Source organism: Lepidothrix coronata, unplaced genomic scaffold, assembly GCF_001604755.1.
Source record: "Lepidothrix coronata isolate B3197 unplaced genomic scaffold, Lepidothrix_coronata-1.0 Scaffold6, whole genome shotgun sequence".
NCBI lineage: Eukaryota > Metazoa > Chordata > Aves > Passeriformes > Pipridae > Lepidothrix > Lepidothrix coronata.
This window is the reverse complement of record NW_016690186.1, coordinates 7,813,369-7,820,868: the sequence shown is the minus strand read 5'-3', so window position 1 is coordinate 7,820,868 and position 7,500 is coordinate 7,813,369. Positions and strand designations below refer to the sequence as shown.

The 7,500-nt window shown below is 37.5% G+C and overlaps 1 protein-coding gene across 7 annotated transcripts in view; it reads right to left on the bottom strand.

Annotated features, from left to right (window-relative positions):
• The window catches only part of ZNF521 (zinc finger protein 521), a 236,066-nt gene that overhangs the window by 102,311 nt on the left and 126,255 nt on the right, over positions 1-7,500 (bottom strand). The window lies entirely within an intron of this gene.

Below are 7,500 nucleotides of genomic sequence, written 5' to 3'. Positions count from 1 at the left end.
TCATTTTTCATGCCATCAGCAAATGCAGATTATTTGGTCTTTTCAGTAACATTATTATGTTGCAAAAAGATGATCCATTTTGTGATTTAAGATGTAGCTAGAGCAATCCAAGTACAGCCAAATTGATGGAGGCAATCTTGCTCTATTTCCAGTTTCCCAACATTTCTTTATTACATGTAATAGAACATTTTAGCATAATAACGCAGAATCCTTGAGATACAGCAGATGAAGAAATAATGTTGAAAAGTAATTCCTCACATCTGGCTTTCACCACATCAAGTGCAAATGGTGAACTTAAACATGAAAATACAATTTGCTCCTTTGAAAGTCTACATCCTTATCTCTTGCAAAGAACATACATTTATTTCCAGCGCCTCAAGGTAAAGACTAAGGCATCTATCACAAGAATAGTAAGTATCAGAAGGATTTGGAAGCAATCTTTTCATAATGTTTCTTCGGAAGGAAGAAACAGGGTTACTCAAAATTCATAGCGATTATTAAGTTTACATTCACACAGCAGATATGGTACCATATTATTTCCCATCAACAGTGTTCTCACCTGCTGAGAATCTCTCCTTGGTTCAAGACAGCCATTCATTACAAGGCATTAGCACTCTGCTGCACAAACCAAAGTTATGCCCCATCGGTGAACTGGGCAAGCCCGTAATACGCACACTCAGCTCATGAGGAGTGTGTTTACCTATTTTCTGAGCCCTTCATTTTGGTGATTTAATAGGCAAGCAATTTCTTACTTCAGCAGATTCTTTCTATATTATCAACTCAGGTATTTCTGGACAAATGTGTGGGTGTTGAAAAGACTCGCAAGGCTCCCCAAAGCTTTGCTGTATCAGTGGAGTATGCGCTGACAGCAGGGACTCTTTATGACAAGAAAAGCTGATCAGCTGCAAGCTTTTCTCTTCATGAATCTAACTCTTCACCAGGTCTAAACTAAGCCTGTGGGTTTTATGGGGTTTTTTTCTTCTTAGCCTTCTTTGTGGCGTGCAGAAAGTTATGAAATAGATTTTTCTAGTCCTCCTGGTAGCAAGGCCAGGTTCACATCCTGACCTCAGAAACAAAGCAGTCTGCAAAAGCCAGTTTTCTCTGCCTAACATAAAGCAAACTACAACATGCAACATAAGGCAATATTAAAAGTGAGAAATTACAAGCATTGTATCAGCATTGGGAAGAAAAAATAATAAACCTCAGTCATATTAAAAATTCCGGCAACAACAGCACTGAACAACACAATTTTGGCACTGCTACAGTCTCCATTACCAAGGGTGGAAGGAGATATTCATCTGCAAAGAGTGCTTAGTTGGAAAGTAGATTTCAGTTACAAGTCAACAAAAAAGAAATTCTTTATTGCAGGGGAATGTTTATTTTTAGATATTTCAGCCATCTTATTCTGTGACCATTCTACTACCTTTTGGGTAGTGTAACGTACAGGCACATATAGACTCTCACAACGAGATGTACTAATGAAAATACAAAATAAGCCTTGCAGGATTAAATCTCCTCTCAACAACATTAATGTAAATCAGCTCAATCAACTGGGGGACATTGGTGTGAAACTTGAGTGAGGAAAAAATTGGGCTCCAATGCTTTGAACAAACTGCTCAAGTATATTTTAGAAATGTGAAGGCTGTTAAACTGTGGGTTTAGGAGCTTGGAAGACAAGAGAGGTGTAAAAATGATAAATCTTATTTTCATGGTGAAATAGTATTAAGGAATCAAAATATAATCCCAGAATACACAAATACTGAAGTGGAAGTTGCTACCAAAAGCATCAAGAGTCTAACACAAGTAAGAAACCAGATTCTTATCAAAGACCACGCGATTGGAATGACCAGTTCCCATTATCATGAGTGACAGTGGTGTTTGTGCAAATCTCATGTATGGTGATGGAATATGAACTCTGAAGTCTCTGTGACCTTGATGTGTAATATTTATGTCTACACCTTTAGCCTCTGCACATAATCAGATGCAATCTTTTAGCTTTATGCAGTTCACCAGGCATTCAATTAGAAAAAGCAAAAATTTTTTTTTGGAGGGGGAAGAATGCTAAGCTACTTAGACAGAAGGTAGTGAATCAAAAATTGCAAAACTTGAGCTTTCAAAAATAGCCTAAGTGACCTCCTACAATACTCTGACCACTCCATCACAAGCAGGAGGCAACCCCTGTGAAGAGCAAATTCTGGCAAAGTTCTCTCTTCACAGATGATGCACAGCTTAAGCTATAATGAGTTTTTGGGTTACAAATGCTGAACGCATTAATATTCCTTGATGATAATTATCACAGTATAAGCACCTTTCCCAATGTGAGTAGCATAAAGCAACTGAAGCAGCATTTTTACTACATTTGAAACAAGCTGGAAAATGGGATTTTCTACTCTCGTAACCTGAGGTCAACATACATCAAGCTATGCATATTAAGTATGTCTACCCTATATAACTATATAGGCCTTTCCATATATTCACACACATGCATGCAATTAACACCCTAATTTTTTGAATACTTAAACAAATATGCCATGCACATGAACATGATTCCTCAAGAAAAATATATCCAACATTTTAAAGCAGATTTAAATAATTTTCAAACAGGTTACACTGGTATTTCTTCTAAAGTGAGTAATTTTTCTACAATAGTAAAAACAAACAAAGGAACTGGTGATACAAATTGAAAATAAAAAAAAAAAACAACTTATATTCATCCAAACAGAAAATAAAATTTGCAGAAAAACACTGCTTTTCACCTTCAGGGGTTAAACGAACCACTATGTGCCGTACTAAATATGTCTTATACCCACCAACAGTAGCCTTTATTTTTTATAGGAACATGCAAAAATACAGTTCTTCAGCGGGCCCAAGTTCTTGCACACAGCTCATAGACTAAGTAATAAACAGAAGGACTGGAGATATCCCCAGGAAATAGAGGAGTGTGAGGCTCAAGCCAGGCAGTTGAGCACCCGCAAAGCTGTCCCTTACCCGTCACTGCAGCCGGGAGAACCGCTGCGCTGCCTCTGCATGGGGCAGGAGCACACACAGACCCGCGGCAGCAGCAGCAAACCTACTGACTTAATAGTCAGACAGGCTCACCAAACCTTTGTAGCTTACTCTTATATATGAACAGGGGCAAAAATCTGTGAGTTATTCCAAGAAACAGATGAATACCCATCACAACATGTATGGAACTCAAATGCCTTCCAAAGACAACAAGAGATTCGCTTCCTTAAACAGTATAAATAAGCTTGGCTGTACTTTAAGTGCAAGACATTTAATTATTATACAAGTACTTACTGAGAATTAATTAGCATACAACAAGGATCTGAAACATGCAGACGTTTGTCAAAGAAGACAGGGTTTCTAATGATTTATTATTGTTTGATTAACAACATCATGCAGCAGCTATGTTATTAAATCTCTATTTTGCATACTACAGAACCTAAAAGTGTTACCTAGTGGTGTACTAAGTGTTGCCCTCAGAAGAGGGCAACAACAAGATCTTTGCTTTTTTCTCACCCCAACCCAGAAAATGTTCATTGTTAAATACGATGTCCTGGTAAGGAGCCTTTAAGATACCACACTGTGAGTCTCAGGGTTTTTACTGAATGTTATAAGGCTGTTTTATTATTGCATGCAAATAAACTTAGTGTGGCTTTCATCTGACAAATTGGGAGTCAGTTTGAACTCTTAATCTGAAAAATGGGAATCAATTCTGATGTTCTGTTGGTGTGAAATCTGCTGAATGTGTTTATGCCATGTTGTCCTGCACTTCCTTTATGAAATATGCTATGTTACAACCATTTTGAGAACTAAAGCATAATTTTTACTTACGTGCTGTAAAATGTCTCAAAATCCCATTTGAATATATGGCAGGGTTTTGAGGGAACCTTTGCTAAATATTTAACAGCACTATTGGCTTATTAAATAGTGTAACGTGAAAGCCATGAAAGGATGATATAAAACACATGACATTTTTTTTTCTCTTAACATTGGTGCTCACTATACAAGCTCATTCATCAGATGAACTGATGCACTGTATGAAGTACTCCTTCTTATCAGAGAAATGTAGCAATGGCATCTTGCTATTATACAAATGATTAAATCCCTCCTTGGTTAATTGCATAAGATCTGTTCCTCTGCCATTAAATCTCCTCTCCATCCTCCCCCCTAAAGCTTCTGAATAGATCACATCTGAAAATTAAAAATGATGTAGTAAAATCAGGATGGCACAAGATATATTGCTTATATGAAAGGGAAACCTAAGGGAAAAAAGAGTCAGGTAGAGAACATGCAGCTTTGGTTTATCAGACATAGAAATTGCATGGCTGACCATTTTGTAGGTAGAAAATTGAATATATTTCTCTGCACATTACAATGCATTTGATAACTACATAATACAGTGACAGCCATGTTAAAAATACAGATGTAAGACTGAAAATAGTCTCTAAACACTTCCATCAAACCAAAATTGAAGTAACTTAGTTCACAACAACACATGTGTTTCAGCAGGAATCACTGAAAAAATACTAAAATCCACAATGAAATATATTAATATAAACTAACAAAATACCCCAATTCTTTGCATGGAATTGCCTGCAGAGTGTGCATTTATTCTGTAAACACTGTAACAATGATTATCCGTCCTTCCAGCTCTCAGTGGAGACTCCTGCTTTTGAAAATGTCTTGTGGTGACTTACTTAAATTCAGGCTATTTCAATTAGTATTACTGCACATTAAAAATTAATTGTATTATAGAGTGAATTAAGGTTTAAATTTCAATTCTACAGTGTGTGTGCTAGAAATGACAGCTAAAAATCAATGCTCTCTGGCCCATAATCGGAAGTTTGTATGACCAAGTAGGGTGGAACTAGCATCAGTTTTAAAAGAATTGATAGTTCAATTCAAGGTGTATCAGCTCTAATTTCTGATTTGAATGGGAATGCTACAGGGCCACCATGTTAAGTTAAAGAAGAAACTGGGGGGAAAAAAAAGCTGCCTTGCAATGAAAAAAAAAGTGCCATCTTCATAAAGATGGAAAAAATCCAAATTACAGCTCAAAATTCGAGTTTGGTATCACTGAGGGAAAAAAGATGTTTTAATGGGATGATGACTTCATTACAGAAGACTTACATTTTTTTCTGCATTTAGAACATGTTGTTAAAATACCACCCGGAATGGCAATTTAGGCTCCAATCTTACAAATACTTGAGAACACATACAGACTTATTCCTGCATAAAAGGAAGCTTGTGACATCTATTCACGTGAATGAAATCCTATGCGTAGTTACATGTTTTCAGGATCAGACCTTTTCATTACAATTCTGGATGTCCGGTGCTGCCATGCAAGCCCATTTAAAACTTATGCTGACAGACACAGACAGGGGTACACAATGGAGCCTGTGAACCCTGTGACACTCACGCTTTGGGACACTTTTCTTGGTTCAAACAGTCTTGGCAAGGGCAGGACCAAAGAATGTGGCCCCCAGAGCCACAGACCAAAACATTTGGGAGCCCTGACACTGTGCAAGTCGCGCAATGAGCTGTACTTTCTATGTCCACCCCTTAGCAGAGGACCGGGGGGACGTTGAATCCCCAAGCTTCAGTGGGAGAGGTGACAAAAATGTTGCTACCAAATGTATCAAAAGTGATCGGGCATCAGGCGACAGAGATGAGGGTATATGGGAATGGACAATGGTTCTTTGTACCTCCAGTAAGTATGTCTGCTATGGTCTTCTGAGCTGCCCCCTTTGTTGTAGAACACAGGACAATTTCTTTGTCTCCATACACACAAAATAAATCATTATCCTACACTTTATCATCTGACAAATCAGTTAAAACTTGCCTGCATGGATGAAGGCTGCTTCTTCTGCAATTACGGCAGAAATCTGCACTCTTACCTTGCTGAAGCCGATGTTCAGACATTGCCACTGTAGATTGGAATGATTTTTGAAAAGAAAATGTCTTTATTAAAATATTTGTATCTTCACAATAATAATAATTTTTCTTTCTTGGGTGAAATTGGATTTTGCAGAAGGTTCCTAGAGATCATGGATGATAAATTGACACCACTGCTATAATTCTTCCTTTGAATGTGAACACAGTGCCAAAAGGAAAGGAAACAGCTCAAGCAAAATCATTCTTACACTCTTCTGTGTTGTAAAATGTATGGGGAATAGCAAGAAGGTAAAAAGCATGTTCCACTTGTTATAAATCTAGTATTGCTCCTGTCTGAAAATGGTTAGCAAGAAATGTCTGTCACTTCTACCAGCAACAAATACTTTTTTTAAGAGCAAATGATGAAGAACACTGCAAGTCTAGTGAACAGACCAAGCTGGTATCACTAAAGTATTGCAAAGCCACCCAGGATACCAGAGCCTGGAACTGAACAGTCATCGGTGTGTACCTAAGAGCCAAGTTGATGTCCAAAATGTTTTTAAAGATCCCCTGTGCTGCATGGATGTCCAAAAGCAAGTTTGGTATCAGGAGAGTAAAGAAGATGGGTTGTAATAACAACAATAAAAAAATAATCTGGTGCAAATAGACCCCACGGTGTAGTAGTCTTCCCTGTGCAACAATCACCCTTCACTTCAATTTAGTGATGTTGCCTCATTACAATACAGCATACAAAGGGGGCAATATTAAGGCACACTATTTAAAGCTACAAGATCTGTGGTGCCAGATATAGCTGGTATGGAATCACTACTATAGATTAAAAATTAGGTAATTTCAACAGAGAATACTGAAAAATTAAAACTCTCCCAAAGGTGCACAAGTGTGTTATTTTTACAAAACTTAGCTGAATGCCACAATAAGCGATTGACGCTAAAGACTGACAACACATTTTATAGTGTGGACCCACCAACTTCTTAGAAAAGCACAGCAATAACTGGTTGCAAGTTAATGACAGCCAAGAAAGATGAAAAAATTCAACTGGTTTAGGTAAGGGGGAAAAAAAATGTTTTCATATGACAGCAGAATATAAAGAAATTGAGACAGAGATTTGTGCTGGGTACAGGACCTGCAGTGTAGTGGAAGCAACTTTCAGAATTGCACTGATGAAGGACAAATTCTGAAGAGGAATAAGCCACTGTTATTGACTCAAGGAAGCCATCACAATTTCTGTTAACTCTTTTTTCTGTTAACTCTCTTTCTGTTATCTGGTTCTGACTGGGGAAGAAATAAAGGATGATTTCTGTTGTGTGGAGCAGGTGATGTCAAGAATAGAAATCAGCTGGACAGCATCTGTGAGGAGTGATGATACAGTAAAGGAGGAACAATATTTTTTTTAAATTACACTCTGAAATGGATAGAAAATATGAACCAAATTTGGGAGCTCTAAGGCAAGCAGCAGAACTCCCCATTAGCCAAGAGATAATAAAAAACACAAATGATTTAATAGCTTGTTATTTACAGAATTACGGTACTTTTCCTTCTGAATGTACATTAACTAATTTGTCTTGAAAAATCTCTGTGGCTAAGTACTGTCTCCATTTC